Below are 17002 nucleotides of genomic sequence, written 5' to 3' on the forward strand. Positions count from 1 at the left end.
CCATTCTTTGACGCACAACCCCTTAGTCTTCCCTACGCCTCCATTGCCCGGTTAGCATCAATTATTTTGACGCTAACCAGGCTGCAGCGCCGGCTAACGTCATTCATTAAATATGACCCCTGGCTGGTGCGTTAGAATGGCGTTTGCCGGCGCTGAACCTTTTGACGCAAACCTGCGCTAGCGCAGGTTTGCGTCAAACAGTATAAATATGGGCCTTAGACTCTTCATCCTAAACTCAGCAGTCAACCCATGATCCTCTTGAATCTGCAAGACATCATTCACTCTGGCATCATGCTGTTCTACATTCTCTCCCATAACTAGTGTATTGTCTTGGAAAAATATAACATCCAACATATTTTTGAATTTTTTTTATTCATAAGTTTTTGAAATAGAGCCGCCGCTGAAGCAAGATCAAACGGCATCGCCACAGAATGGTAACATCCCAATGGCGCTATAAACGCTCTAAAATTCTTACTATCCTCATGCAACCTAATCTGATGGTATGCTGATGATAAATCTATTGATGTAAACCAACTCTTCTCTTTAGTGTGTGTGAGCATATCATGCATTTTTGGTAAAAGGAATCTTTCTACCACTACATTCTCATTGAGATTCCTCAAATCCACACATAAGCGGATTTTCCCATTGGCACGCCTTGCTACCACAATTGCGGCAATCCATTCAGCAGCATCAACTCCTCAGTTATGTTTTCTTTAAGTAATCTTTACTTTTTTTTGGTCCACCTCCTTCTTCACTATCCAAGGTAATCTTCTAAATTTATGTACTCTAGGTACTGCTGTCTGTTTTAAAACTATTTTGTGTGAGTACCCCTTTAATGTGCCAATCCTTCCTGAAAATGCTTTTGGTAATTTACTCTTGAACTCATCTCTGTCTCTGTCCTGGGTACTTATGACTTGTTCCTCACTATTGGGATCTAATATGATACCTAGGGTTCTTTGATCAATCCATCCCAGGACAGAAGGACCAAAATCAGCAACATACAATTTGTCTATAGTTTCCCTCCCTTTGAACTCAAATGATAATGTCCTGTAACCTCTCATGGGAATAGGTTCACCTGTGAAGCTCTCTGGTGTAATGTCTGGTGGTTTTAAATTTCTTCCCAGGACACCCAAATTTTTCCTCCCAAACATTTTTGTATATAATTGTGTACAGAGACCCTGAGTCTGCAACAATAAGTAATTCTACCCCCCCCCCCCAATTTAACCATGCACAGAGGTTTCCATCTAGATTGTTGAGAGAGAAAATTCACACCATTATTGGGTGATCTTTTCCTGTTCATCAACTACTCCAAGAACACACTCATTTTTTAAACAAAAAGTTTCCTCTGACGATTTGTTAGAACAATATTCAGAATCAGAATCCAGTCCATCTTGAACTATTCTAACTTTCTTGCTAAATTTACTTTTCCTACTTACTTTTGCAAAATGCTCAATTATACTACATTCCCCACATTGCTTGCCCTGGGCAGGGCTTTTCCTACTATGTGCTAAATGAGCCTTGCTACCACATCTGTAACATCTCTTCTCTTGCTCTTTTGCTGACTTCTTCATTTCCTCTTGATTGCATGTTTCTGGCTTCTTCTTCTGCCTCACCTTACAGAAAACATTCTTCTGTTCCTCAGTGTGTTTAATTTCCGCTGCATTGGCACACTTGTTTGATAAGTCTGCTTTTTTTATCTACAGTAAATACATCTCCTAGTGACGATTCTCCATAGATCCACAGTCTCTCTTGAATTCGCTCCTTGTTTACATGCATAATTATTTGGCCTCTAATTAATTCATCATGTAACCCTCCAAATCTACAAGAACATGCTGGCTTTTATAAAGCTGAAACAGTCTTCTATTAACTCCTGTTTATTCTGCTTTCTGTTGAAAAAAATGAATCTATCAATTGCAATACAAAATGATGTTGAATAATATTTGTCAGGATCCTCTATAGCATAATCGAAGGTATTAGTCTCAGTTGCACTATGTGTTTTTATTCTCATGGCTTTGTAAACTATGAGCTCCTGCGGCCCTAATGAATGTAAAATAATTTTCTTTTTCTTTTCCTGAGTTAGTTCTTCATCCTCATTAGTATCGATGTAATTTAAAAAATATTGCTTCCATTTGTTCCACCTAATCAATGGTTCTCCCCTGCATGAAAGAAATGGTTGTAGAGGAGTCAAAGAGAATGTCTGAGATGCACTCATTTTAGTATCCAAACAGTATAGCAACCAAAGGAAAGGTGTGCCAATCACCGATGGTGAAAGCACAATGAACAATAAATATGAGATACAGTACTCACAATAACAATGTTACTAATCCATTTACTTGCTGAATAATGTAGCTGTAAATGGTGTGAAGCTAAACTATACTCAAGTATATACTTATTAAGAATGGCTGTACTCGATGTCTACCTCTAAAAAAAATTAGCTGTAACCCAGGTGTAAAGTTACGGTTTCCACTATATTCGATGCACCGCACCTCCTCTGACAAGATGGTTGCCGTTGCATGGTTACGTCTCTTTTGACAATCAGTAGAGCTTGTTACCCTGTGCCTCGGGCATGCGCGAGTGTGCGACTTGCCAAATTCACATAGGTAACCTCCACACTTCCAAGCCCATGCCCGGAACAAAGCAGCAATCTGATGCGATGAATAATCACATACTACTTTTCACCCGGTAAGCTCCTGTGTCATCTGGTTGACTTGTGTTGTTACAATAAGCAGCAGCAAACTCTAAATATCCGAAATAAATCGTTGCTGGTCTTTAATTTCTTTGGGTTTCTTCTCTGCTCGTCACCAAAACTGTTAAGTAATACTCTTCCAAACAACGTGTCCAAAGTATGAAGATTTATTGTAGACAAAAGACTAGCATGACCGTTCAGAACAGCCGCGGAGAATAACTGATTCAACAGAATGTTCAGTTTCTCTCCATAGACTATTGCATGCACATAATTGCACCGAATACAATAAAATAGAATCAAAAGTAAATACAACATATGGCGTCCTACTGACAAAACTTTTAGTCCTCTAACCCCTGCACTTTAAACATTCTGCAGCTCTCACATATTACTCGACCATGTTACTGCTTGCTACATCCCAGCGCAAAGAGCAAATTTTCCCCTGTGGTTCACAATAATGGCATCTATGCACCATCCCGAAAACTTCCTCTACCTCTTTGGCACTTCCAGCACCTGCCCTAATGCTGCTTGGTCGGTTGGCATTGTATTATACATTTAAAAAATCTGCAAATTAATTTATGTATCGCATAGCTACACACCAAACAATGCCCCAAGAACAAGCAGTCATCACTCACAAACTACACTTCTACTATTCCAAAGCCATCACACAACTTAAGAAGCCTGTTTTTCAAGTTATGCGTTTCTACAAAATCTATAAAAAGAAAAGGCTGGTTAAGATAAGATTGCTAATATTTGGTTTGTCAAGAAAACTATTTGCTTCTTTAATGTTAAGCACTCTGATATTTTTAAATCCCAAAATATATAATAACAGAAGTTATTTGGCATGTAGGGCCTCATTTACATCAAAGTGGCGCAGCGCTGCACTGCTGCAAATTAGGCAGCGCCACGTCACTTCAAAAACACATGGATGTGCCGTACTTATGACAATATGGCACACCCCTGTGTTTTCCCTAGCACTGGCACTAAAATTAGCTGCCTAGCGCCAACGCAAGAACTCTTGCACCATAGTGCAAGGGTGCCTGCTTTGCAGGAAACGATGCCCCTTCCTGCACATAAACAATCAATAATGGTGATTTGTTACTTCTATGTGTTCTGAAGAATGCAGCACACATAGAAGCATCAAATCGTCATTATTTAATGACTGTTTATGTGCATATATAAACAATCATTATTGGTGTTTTGCTCTTTACCCACCCAAAACAAAGCAGAAACACTAACATGGGCTCACTGGTTGGCGAATCTGGAGTAGAAGTAAAAAGAAATGCCACATTAGGTAGAAAGATGCCCAGTGTTCAGAACTTATATTACTTTCATTCCCATCCAGTTGGTGTGCACAATGGGGTCCTATGGCTTATATTTTCTGGGTGTAAGAGAAAGTTGGCCTTACATGATCATGACTAGAATGTGTCAAGGCGGTAGTGTCCACCAAAGGAGCAGCTACTCTCAGGGGTTAGTGTGAAAATCCACAGGAGCATGAAGAACCAGAAGCCCATCAGTGCATAATTTGGAAAACAACGTGTCAGGATGTTTAATTGAATAAAACTATCTTAATTGATGGATAGAGTGAAAGCAAATACTTTTAAACAGAATTTTACAGAGGGCTTCCATAGACACAAGTTGTTAGTTTAATTCACTAATTAATGCATTTTTTCTTTTCTTTTCTTCTTTGTTTTGTTCTGACCTGTGTTATGGTCTTAAAAGTTACAGTTTTCATGATGCAAATGTGTTTCTGAGACAGCAGAAGGAACAGAAGATGTGTTATGCTTTAGTTCTCTTTCCCATTTGGCCTACGTTAATGATTTACTCTGTTTGGATCTAATGATCTTTTTGGATAATTATTAGGAGTAGCTGACTGATCAGTTTGTCTCTTTTTATTTGGTGATTTGGTCACAGTTTTTTATGGGCCCCGTTCTTTGGTCCTTTTGGGTGAGTTTTTGCACTGCTTCCGTTTTCTGCACTGAGAGCTCTTGATTCACTTTTTTCTTATGGCATACTTTACTATTTCTTACATTTGCATGCAGTTAGTTTATTTAATTAATTTTATTTAAGTTTCTTAATCTGACAAGGGTCTATGTAGTTATAAATTCTGATGCTTAGCCCTGAGGATGGCCCTGTGTACTTTTCAAATGATTTGGGACTGAAGCATTGATGCAGTGATCACCACTGCTATCTAATCATATGGAGAAAAAAAAACTTCTGCGACAAGAGTATTATTTTGCTTTTTTGAGCCTCACGGAGGACTACATTATTGGGTGATCCCTGTGGTGCTTTGGATCACCACTTTGGATTTTTAAAATTTGATTTAATTGGTGCCAAGGGAAAGTGTGACTTTTTGATTTAATTGTTCTGCCCTACATTTGTAACAAGCTCTTCTTTTTTGTGATTATTGCAATTAATATGTTGTATCCAATACTTATACATACAGAAGTAAGCCTCACATCTGATACATTCTACTTTGTTTTGGGATTTATTACATGTAACAAGATTAACATATAGATTCTTTACTGCTCTTTGGTAAGAAAAAACTGAACATACATTTTCTTCTTTAGGAGATCCTTTTGTGCGTTTATATTTACACCCAGTCTCCTGGGGGGTTTACTGCATTGCCTTATTGTGTTATGTTGAAACAGTTGCTACCCGCTCCACTGTTGGAACAGAGGACGTCCCAATTCGACCCCTCTCAGCAAGAAGATCCAATTTGTAGGAGTTACAAGTAAACAGATTACAAATCCAGTTTGAAAAGAAGTACCTGCAAAAATAGGTTTGTTTGAAGAAAATCACTAGTTTGTTGTATATGATTTGAGTGCTGTATATCTGTTAGAATGCAACTTATTGTGCAAACTAATTTGCACCATTTATTGTACTCCCAGTGGGGTCGAATTTCAGATCCATGATGAAGATGTATAGTTTACATTATCTCAGCAAGATTACATAGGGCTTCACCCAATGAGAACATCTGAGGAACTGCCACCTGAACTAAAGAAAAATGAATCTAGAAGTGCAGAATCTCACAGGAAAAGATATCAGACTAATGAAAGGTGTGGAACCACTCTGAATCACAGTCAAACCTACAGCAGTTTTCATGAGAACACAACCATACAACATGACTCCAGAATGATAGGAGAGATAACATCAATCATTGAGAACATTACAAAAAGGGTTTCTGATTTGGAGCAAATGCAACTCTCTGATTATGGGATTACAAAAGCCTAATGGCATGTTAAGGATTGGCCAAGATGTACAAAAGGTGAACAATATTGTAATCCCATGTTGTCCTGTGGCACCAAATCCAGCCACCATCCTTTATCAAATTTTGTGCACACCAGAACTGATCCCTGTTGTGGATCTTTGTCAAGCTTTTGTCTTGATTTCTATACATGATGCTAACCAATTTCTATTGTCATTTGTGTTTTGAGAGGAAGTCTTAGCATGGTGTCTAGTCTCACAAGGTATACTGAGAGTCCCTTAATCTTTATTCAGATTTTAAAGAAGAAGTGTGAGACGTTGAACATGCCATGTATTTTGGCCTATGTGCAATACGTTGATGACCTACTTGTGGCATCAAGCAGAAGATACGTTTGCAAACAAGACACCGCTGCTTTATTAAATCATTTGGTTTAAAATGGACATAAAATGTCCTCTAGCAAGTTGAAGTATTGTCAAAAAGAAGTCCAATTTTGGGCCATCTTATTGAAAATGGAACAAGAAAGATGTCATGCAAAAGTGTTTAGGCCATTCTAGGGGGGTCCTCCGAAATCACAAAGAGAAGTCAGTATATTTTTTAGAATCGTTGGCTATTGTAGATAGTGAACACCTAACTTTCCCTTGGTGGATAGGTCTTAACTGAAGCTGACACATAGAGACGTGCCTGTTCCAATTCCATGAGGCAATGAATGCATGAAAGCTTTGCTAAAGCTAAGAGAAAGTTTCTGTCATGCTGGGGCACTAGGAAGACCTGATTATACAAAGAGATTTATTTTGTTTTATAGTGAGAGGAAGAACTGTGCTCTCTCAGTGTTTTCCCAATTGCATGGAGATGCAAAAGTGTATAAGGCCTATTTTTCAATTACCCTTGCTCGCCACAAGTCTGTCTGGATGTCTAAAATCAGTGGCTGCCGTGAGTACAAACCTCAAAAGGTGTGAAAGCATTGGGCTGGGACATCCATTAACTGTTATGGGCCCTGACTTGGGTGAGGTTTTGCTTACCAGACCCAAAACCCAATTCCTGATTAGGTCAAGGCTAACCAAGTATGAACAACAGATACTTCCAGAGAATGATGTGTCTGATGAATTTGAACATGATTGTCTTGATGTCACGGATTTATGCACCAAGTCAAGACCTGACATAAAAGATGAGCCCTAAATAAGTCCTGATTATCTTTTATTTGTTAAGGGCTCATGCTTAAGACAAATGATGTTCCCTGAGAGTCGCTTATGATATCTGTATAATCCATGAGATTGTAGAAGCTTCATGGAAGTAGTGAAATTGTTGCTCTTACCAGAGCTTGCAGCTTGACAGCTGCCAAATGAGAGTGACTATTTTTACAGATAGACAAAATGGCTTTGGTGTGGTCCATGACTTAAGTCAGTTATCGTCACAAAAAGAGTTTATGACTTCATATGGCTCATCCATAAGGGATGGTGAGCATGTGAGAAGACTTCTGGAAGCTTTGCAACTTCCAGCTGAAATTGCTGTAGTAAAATGTCCAGCACACAGGAGCGACAATGTTTATGTCACAGTAGACAACAGATATTTAGATGAAGTGACACGCTATTATGAAATTGTGGCCTGTACATTTAATGGAACACTCACAGATGAATCTCAAAAGGACACTGTCTTTTCAATGTTGATGCCTGTAGCTGACACAATGGAAGAATCAAAAGAGTTACAAGAAAGTGTCACAGAAGCAGATCAGCAGGGTTGGATAAGAAGAGGATGTGGAAAGGAAGCTGGTGACATTTGGGTTTCAGCTGATTGGAGACCAATGTTATCAGACAGTTTACTATCCTCTATGACACAATGCTTCCATGGTCCTACATATTTTTGTAGGGACCCAATGGTCGGGTCCTTTAGACAAAATTGGTTCAGTTCCAGATTTAGGGCTCATGCAAAAGAATTGTGCCATTGTTGTGTGGCGTTTCAACAGATGAATGTAGAGAAATGGATGCCAATTATACTGGGTTACACAGGGATGTCAGGTGGTCCATTCAATAGGATACAGAAACTCTTTATGGAGATGCCTGTTTGTAATGGGCTGAGAACAATCTTGGTTATAGTGGCATTTTCCCTTGATGGGTGGAAGCCTACCCAATGAGAAGAAAAGACAGTCTCATTGTAGCTAAACTGCTGTTAAGGGAACTGTTACCAAGGTATGGAACACCGGTTTCTCTGAAGTCAGATTGAGGAACTCACCTTAATAGTGAGATTACAAAGATGTTGTGTGAAGCATTATAAGTGGAATAGAAATTGCATTGTAGCTATCATCCAGAGGTGTCTGACATAGCAGAGCAACTCAATTGTATTATCAAGCCCCAATTGCAAAGGTCTGTCCCTCCTCTTCTCTGAAACGGCCTGATGCTTTACTTTCGGTGTTGATGAGTTTCTGAAGTACACCTGTCAGAAAATCAGGTTAATCACCTCACGAGATTCTCAAGGTGAGAGCCATGCAACTGCCTACTGCACCTGCAAACGCACTTGTGAACATAACAGATGACATGGTAATCGATTTCTGCAAAGGTGTGGCTGATGTGGTGCATTTTGTCTTTTGACAGGTCAAAGCTGTCACTGCAAATCCGCTTCTAAAGCAGTGCCACAAACTCAGCTCTGGTGACTGGGTGCCGATCAAGAAATATGAGAGAAGAGTATTGTAGGTCACGTGGAGCTCCCATCATGATCAATGACTGAGAGCCCTATGAAGCAGGCAAGATGGCTGGCAGACGGATTGTGGTGGCAGATGTGGGTCCGTGGAAAAAATGACAGAGGTGTGGGTTTCGAGTGAGGCGAGGCGAAGAGCCCAAAAGGCTGTGACCGGCGTGAGGGCAGGATGAATGCACACACTGCAGTATGGCAAGTATAGAGCTTGCAAGTGCGCGAGGAGAAGCTACGGCCGGTACGTTACCGAGGGTGAAGACAGCTATAGCTGTAGCGCTAGCAGGGGCGGACGGAAAGACGTTGGTGGATACACAGTGCACTATGCTGAGGTAGGTGACATCCTGCGCAGAAGGGGCTGAAAAATTTGAGTGATTTCTTCCGAGGAGAGGAAACAAAAAGTACCGTTTATAGTAATACAGTGATCTATAACAGAAAGGCTGTTCAGTAGAGGCTGGAAACAGACGGGGATTTTTTTTTTTTTTTTAGTGAGTACACTAACTGTGCTAACTTACTAGGACAAGAACCCCAGAAACAGCCCATGAATAAAAACAAGGAGGAGGAAAATTATTATCTATTTATTACTTCTCCGCCATCTAAAAGTAAAAAAAAAGATATGCATTGCTTCTTTGTAGCTGCAGTCAGCCACATAGAATTTCATATAAACTGCCTATTCAGCTTCTACCAGCGCCTTTCTAGAAGCAGTATTCTGCCCTCAACTCAGTATTTTCTCTTACTAACTCCATCAAAATCACTAGACCCAGAGCAATAATGAGGAGGAAGCAGAAGCACGAGGAAATGCGAAAGAAGGAGGAAAAGAGGGTAGTCCCCGCTACTCTTGGCACATAAGCTCCACTATTTTGAGGGACAGGAGCGAACAATACAACACCGTGCAATTGGGCAAAGGGGGAAATAGAGCCAGACTATAAATTGCTAATGGAGGCAGAATAATCCATTACGGTAGCATTAGACAGCATAGTGGGGCAATTGTAGAGTCAAGGGTGCAACTGAAGCAGTTTGTGCTATCACAGGTGCCGCTTGCTGCCCCCTTGGCCTCTTTTCGGTGACTTCTTGATACTAGCATCTTCCATAAGCTTTGCTAAGCTTTGCGGATTCCACAAAATGCCTGTCACCTCGTCTCGCCCCACAATGAAGCACATGGCCCGTGATGCAGGGTCTAAAACACGGAGAGTTGGAAGATTTCCTAAAGGATCCAAATCTAAATCAGTGACGCCTCCATTAAGAAGACAGAAACATGGCTCCGGCCCACAGGATCCAGGGGGTGTACCAAGAGACTTAAAAGACTCAAGTGACTCAGGGGATTCTACATGGTTGCAGGTACTGTTAGCTACTCCCCCAGTAATCCAAGACCTTCCAGCATCCCTGGCATGTAGCCTATTAGAGATTCAAGAGCAAGAGCAAGATCAAGAATCGGTCACATCGCCACCAATACAGACCATACAGACCCTTGAATCTTTACCACAACCTCCTATTCTTGTGTCGAGCAACCAGACCTGCAATTCACAGACGACGTTGGCTTGTTTGGCAGCACCTACTACTCTCTCCCTCACCGCATTGCTAAGCACTCAACAGCTAAAAGAACATCATGCATATCCTCTGTTCTCTACTATCTCTACTCTACTACCGAAAAGGAGGAAAGGCAGTTAAAAGAGGCTTATCTCTCTAAAGAACTACTTCCTGGGAGTAAACTAACCCTTGCTACGGCATCCAACGCTATCTCAGAAGACGCTTGCTGTGCAGCTTCAGACTTAGTACCTTCTAAGGCAAATAGTGTCTCACAGACTCTCAGCTTTCCCCTGCATACTCACATGTCGATCATCCCATTGGGCAGGGGGATTGCTATCTCTCCAATGGAGGGTATGATGAGTCAGATTCTAGAAGAACTCCGGGCAATAACACTATCCCACGAAGGATCAAGCAAGGAAACTGAGGATCAATTTAGCCAGCCTAATGCACATCTAACTCTTCTCTCTGCAGGGGTAGTGCAAACTGAACAGAAGGTATCTGATTTGGAGGATGGTAAAAAACAGCAGGAATCCGTAATCTCCCAGGTCCAATCACAGATGGAGGAACTACATTTTAAGCTTGATGATATAGAGAACAGATCTCAGCATTCGAATTTGAGGTTTATTGGGGTCCAAGAAGAGATTGAATCATCTTCATCAGTGACTAAAATAGTCACGGACCTCATCTATAGATGCATTCTACCGGATGAAGCCACTACAAAAGAGGATCACTCGATTATGCAGGCGCAAAGAGTTCCTTCAAAGCGCACCTCAGACTCTAAATTTCCACGTACCATACTGGTCAACATTGGGGATTATAGGATTAAGGAGCAAAGTCTGTCTCAGGCTATAAGAACAAGAATCTTCAAATCTGGTGATCATTTTAGCTTTCATGTTTTCTCTGATATGTCTTTTGCAGCTGCACAGCGGCGGCAGGAATTTGTGAGTTTCATAGATGATTTTAAAAGATTTGGAGCCCTCGCTGGCATTGAGCAATTGGCTAAACTGAAGGTACTGCATAAAGGAAAGGTTCATATTTTTCAGGCTGTACAGGACGCAAAGAACTTCCTTGCAGTATTAAAAAACAATGACTCTGTATTGACAGAGCGTTCTAGTAGGGAGCAATATGCTTATCTGCCTTGATGTTTTTCTTTTTCATTCATGTTTGCCTTGCTGTCTTGCTGTCTTCCTTTTTTGGGGGGGGGATTGTGGGTGCGGGGTGGCTCATTGTTGGAGGGGCCATGATGGGTGGGGCCCTTGGTGGGAGAGGGGGGAGCACCACCCCTCTGATAGGGTTTTTTTTTTTACTAAGAGGGGAATAAAGAGCAAATGACAGGGGAAAAAGAAACATTTTTGAGAAGCGTGTTGAGGGGTTGAAGATTATTTTTTTACATGATTATGTCATCTGGTGGGGGGGTTGGAAGCTGCTAAGGGATATATATGGTAATATAAATGGGGCCAACAACCATGTCAAGTTTATTGCTATTCTTAACTGGCTTAGGCCTTTGCAATCACAAATGAATTTTTTGCAGGAAACATATTTAAAAAGCCAAGACAATCAGCTTAAACTCCCTAGTTTTATTTCACATGTTTACTATGTGTCAACACCAGGACAGTGTGCGCTCTACGGGCAGCATAGTGCAAAGTGACAGACCTTATGCAATATAATAATTCATGCATTGTTTGCTGATGTTGCATATTGACTTTTTGCATTGCAGGTATTTATCTTGAAATGTCTTTAATACTGTTTGCAATGTATTGTTCATTTTCAAGCCTTTCCTGCAGCCTGGCTGGGTGTGGCTGGGTGTGGCAGGTGGGTGGGGCTTGGGTCTATTTAAGGAACCCAGCCTTGCTCCACGTGCTCACTATTCAGAGATCCCGGAGCAGAGCAGCAGCATTTTCCAGGGCTCCTGTTCCGGAGGCCTACTTGGACATTTCCTGGCCCTGTCCTCATTATCTTGCTGATCTTCAAGCAGGGCAGCCAGGCGGAGTTCGAGGAAGGCCCCGACTCCGTTTTCTAGAAACGTTTGAGTTTTTGGCTTTGTGATTTACCGCATGTGCGACTTACGCATGGCACTTAACCCTTGCAGTTCGGATCGGCAGAGTGCGCGATCATTTTGAGGCATTTAAATCATGATGGTTGAATCAGCAACAGTGAGCACGATTCATTCTTGACAATTAACCCTTGCAGTTCAGATCGGCAGAGTGTGCGATCATTTCAAGGCATTTGAATCTAGATGGTTGAATCAGCAACAGTGTGCGTGATTCATTCTTGGCAATTAACCCTTGCAGTTCGGATCGGCAAACTGTTTGATCATTTCAAGGCATTTTAATCTTGATTGGTGAATCGACAACAATGTGTGCGATTTATTCTTGGCTATTAACCCTTGCAGTTCAGATCGGCAGAGCACGCCATCATTCCAGGTACTTAAGTCTTGATGCGCAGTCTGGCAATAAGCTACGCAATCACTTCTGGGCAATTGAATCTTATAACTTAGATCAAACAGAGTGTGATCTTTCTAGACAAAACAAGTTTAGTCAGTTTGCCAATTCTACAGTATCATTCATGAATCCTATAGCAGTTAATTCTTTGGGAACGAATGTACTCATTGACTCAGGTTATGATGTAATTGCTATTTTAAGGATTAACTTGAGAAAGTTCAATGTTCAGAGTATATGATTATAAAAAAGGTCACATTATTGAAAAGTTATTGATCTCATGTTATTAGAGCGTAAAGAGTTCGTGAAGATTAATGTGAATGTCCTTGCTATTGTGTTGTTAACCCTTGCTTCCCCAGGTCTCCTTCCCCGCTGTTCCCAACCTAAACCCCATCCCCGCTTGGCCATTCTATAACTCTGTGCTATAATGGCTAGTAGAGTTTTGAGCTGCCAAGAGGTGGACATATTAGGAACAGGCGCAAACCCAGAGGATCCGGTCTCGCTGACACTATGCATCGGTCAGTGCTTCGGTCCGAGGTGTGGCCGTAATGGTGTCCCTGGAATTTTCTGGGAAGATCGATCAAATCCATAGAGACCCACAGGCACGATGGGTGATAGTCAGTACATTTATTTGTAAAGAACCTTTCCATTTTGCAAGCTTTTATGGTCCAATAGAATATGATCCAAGTCTCCTACAAGGTCTCTTCAAGGTGTTGAGTTCACTGCCTGGCCTTTTTATTATCGGTCAAGACTTCAATGTTATTCCTGATACACAGAGGGATACTTCTGGCAAGAACAAAATGCAGAATAATCGTAAGGTCTCTTGGTGGCTAGGCAAGATTAGGTCTGATTTAGCATTAGTAGACATTTGGAGGGTTGACACCCTCATGAATACACTTGCTTCTCAAAAAAATATAATACAGCTTCTGGAATCGATTTTATGCTAATTTAATTTTTTGTTCACCAGGAGAGGTACCAGTATTTATGCCAACCCATTTTCAGATCATGCGGCACCTCAGGCTAGTATCAATTTGCCTGCTGAGATATGTGCTCTGCCACATTGATATTTGACAAATCCCTTTTAATAGATGAAGGATGGGTACAGACCCTCAAAACCTCAGTTACTGACTTTATAGTAACTAATAAAGATTCTGCTTCCATATTCTACATTTGGGAAGCTCTTAAGGCTCACCTAAGAGGAGAAACAATATCCCATAAAGCTTATATGGCTAAGGCTGTTAAGCAAAATGTAGAGGACCTTCAGCAGGCATGTAATCAAGCACAGAGAGTCCTGCGGACTTTCTACAACTCCGAAGCTGCCATAAAATTGCGAGAGGCTCAGAATGATCTAAAGGACTATTTTTTATCCCCCAAAATAGTCAATCAACATACAAGTTTTCAGAGATGTTATGAAGAAAGTGAACATGTGGGTACATTTCTGGCTGGCTCTGTGAAAAAAATAAAATCCAATTGAGAGACTATTAAAAGTATATTTGATGTAGGACAAGGCACTCTTGTCAACCACTCTGAAGATATTGAAAGGGTGTTTTAATTCCATTACGCAAATATCTACATGTCCTTTTTTCCAACTAATATTCAGAAGACCTCGCAATATCCCAATGCATTGCATCTTCCGGAACTAGATGAGACAGCAAGGGCAAAACTTGTCTCTCCTGTCACATTCATTGAAGTTTAAGAGGCAATTATGACCTCAGCGAATGGGAAGGCATGCAGGGAAGATGGCCTCCCAGCAGAAGTCTACAAAATTCTGGTTATTCAACTAGCGGGGTGCTTAGTTTCTCTTTATAATAATATTCTTCAGAGGGGAGAGATACCCGCATCCTTTACAAGGGCCACGGTTATTAGCTTTTTAAAAAAGATAGGCTACCCCAACAACCTGATTCATATCTTCCGATTAGCCTACTCAATTCTGACTATTAATTCTTAGAAAAGATTTTGACACATATATAATGCTGGATGCAGAGAGAGCCTTTGATTTAGTTCAATGGGAAGTGCTTTTCAGAATTTTACCAAAATTTTACTTTCCAAGACAGTTTATACAAGTAGTCAGAAATCTATATTCCAAGGCTCAAGCCAATATTCTTGTTAATATGCGTCTTGCTGGAACTTTACAAATTCAGCGTGGTACGCACCAAGGATGTCCTCTCTCTCTGGTCCTATTTGTGCTTTTTATTGAACTGCTGGCTGCAGCAATATGTCAAGATAACTCTGTTCTTCCTCCTGCTCCGCTTGCACCCAAATTGAAATTGTTTGCAAATGATATGATTTTATTTCTTTTAGCAGAGACCGCAAATATTGAAAGGGTTTTGGAAAAAAATAAAGATTTTTTTCAGACCTGGTGGAATATAGGATCAACCAGGCTAAGTCGGAAATACTTGTATTTAATACCTCCGATAACATTTTACCTTAGGATATAAAATCCCAGTTTCATCCTTCATGCCCCATTAGATATCTAGGCATCTAAGTCTCACATATCTTTTCTTATCTTTTCAATTTAAATTATGTTTCTACTTTTAAGAAAGCTCAACCGCTATTACAGAAATGGCAAGCTTCATCGCTCTCAATCATTAGGTGTGTAGCATTGGTTAAGATGATGATCCTTCCCCTCTTTTTATTCATTTTTTCTAGTGTGATTTTGAAAATTCCTCAAAAGTTCTTTAAGGATCTTGATACGATAATTTGGAAATTTATATGGGCTGATAAGAAACCAAGGGCAAAACTAGAAGTTCTCTCTCTTTCTGTCAATGAGGGAGGGCTACCTTTACCGCATTTCAAGATGTATTATGAAGCTGCACCTACGGACTGGGATAGTAGAGCAGCTTCCTCTCCTAATCTCAATTTCTACCTAAAAGCTATGCTAACAGAACATGATTGCACGCTTGCACCATTCCTTAAATTTCTGCGACAACCTAAACTTACCAGATATAAAGTCCCTACGTCCATCTGTGCTAGGCTTCTGCAATTTTTGCAGAATTACCAAGTCCCCGGGTTTCATCCTGCATTATCACTTGTTGAAGCCTCCAGCGAAGCCAAGCCGCGCATGCCGAGCACGACACCCACAGCAGCGGCTGCACCCCGGTTAGGAGACCCGCGGCTGCAACCACTAAGCACCGCGGGCTCCCAGACTCGCTGGAACCACACACCAAGAACCAGAGATCGCCGGGCAGGAGGGGGGCCGTGAGCCGGCCACAAGAGGAGCCACCACGGACCAGGATCCGCTCCCCGCAGCCACCTTTCTCACGTCGGACCCCACACAACCGGCTCCACGCAGACCCGATGTACTCCCCTTTCTTCATGGTGAGGAGCTGATCGCATTGACTCCTGCCCTGCGAGACCGAACCCGCCCCAGCCAGGGGCCAGGGGCCTGGGATTTATTTTTATTTTTTTGTCCTTAAAGGCTGGCCTTGTTTTGGGCTTCTTTCTTTCCCGAGGCGTGTGGCTCCCTCTCGCCGCGAGAGTTGGCAGTGCTGCTCGGTGCCTTATGTGAACTGTGCTCCGAGAGCGGACCGCCGATCCAGCCCCTTCTTCCAGCGCCCAGAGACCGATCGCGGGACAGGATCACAGAGGAGCGGGACCGCAGGGCCCCACTGGTTCCACTGCATCCATCTGCGCGGGACACAAAGCGCAGCCTGCGCCAGAGAAGAAATCCACAAACTGCTGCCAGGAGCAGAATCGCAGAATTACAGAAATCACCTAAACCACTTGGCTGCACGCCGCCCTTCCAGCGTTGAAGCAGCCAGAAATAGATAATCGCGATTGGCACTCACACAATCTAAACCAATCACCAGTCGAAAGCACTCAGACATTGCCTGTAAACCCAGGGGTGGCAGTAAGGATGACATTAACGCGTGGAAGGAAAAAAGCAGTAAAGAGGCAAAGGCAAGGCTCCCCAGGGGAAGGCCAGCACGATCTAAAACATGAACCTACAGAAAGAAAGGTACCCCCAAACCCTGCACAAACAAAGAAATCGCCTTGCAAATCTCCAAGCAATGGAAAAAAAGCAGGATACAAAATCACAGATTTCTTGCTCACTAAAAAGGAATCAAATTCCACCAGCGCCTTAATGGGTATTGCTCCTGCCGACGACTCCGAGACAACATGTGCAGCTGACGTGAAGACTGCGCAGGACATTGAAAGGACCTGTGCGGACCTGAGAAAAAGATCAACATACCAATTCCCCAGCCAAATAAAACCGGCTTAACGATCAGCGCAGAAATTCACAGATGTTATCTAGATGATACTTTTTCCACTTTAAACCTCAGTAACTGGAACAACTGGGGTGAGAGTCTGTGCTGCACTCCTTTTTCCAAACAACCCTCGCAAGTAGAGAACGACACAGACTGTATCATAATTGAGGAATTTCCACTGATAGACCTTTCAGATACTGGCTCAGATACACCTCAGGGCACTCAGATTGCAAACAACAAAACAAAAACAAGATCT

The sequence above is a fragment of the Pleurodeles waltl genome, chromosome 8 (genome assembly GCF_031143425.1).
Source record: "Pleurodeles waltl isolate 20211129_DDA chromosome 8, aPleWal1.hap1.20221129, whole genome shotgun sequence".
NCBI classification, from domain to species: domain Eukaryota; kingdom Metazoa; phylum Chordata; class Amphibia; order Caudata; family Salamandridae; genus Pleurodeles; species Pleurodeles waltl.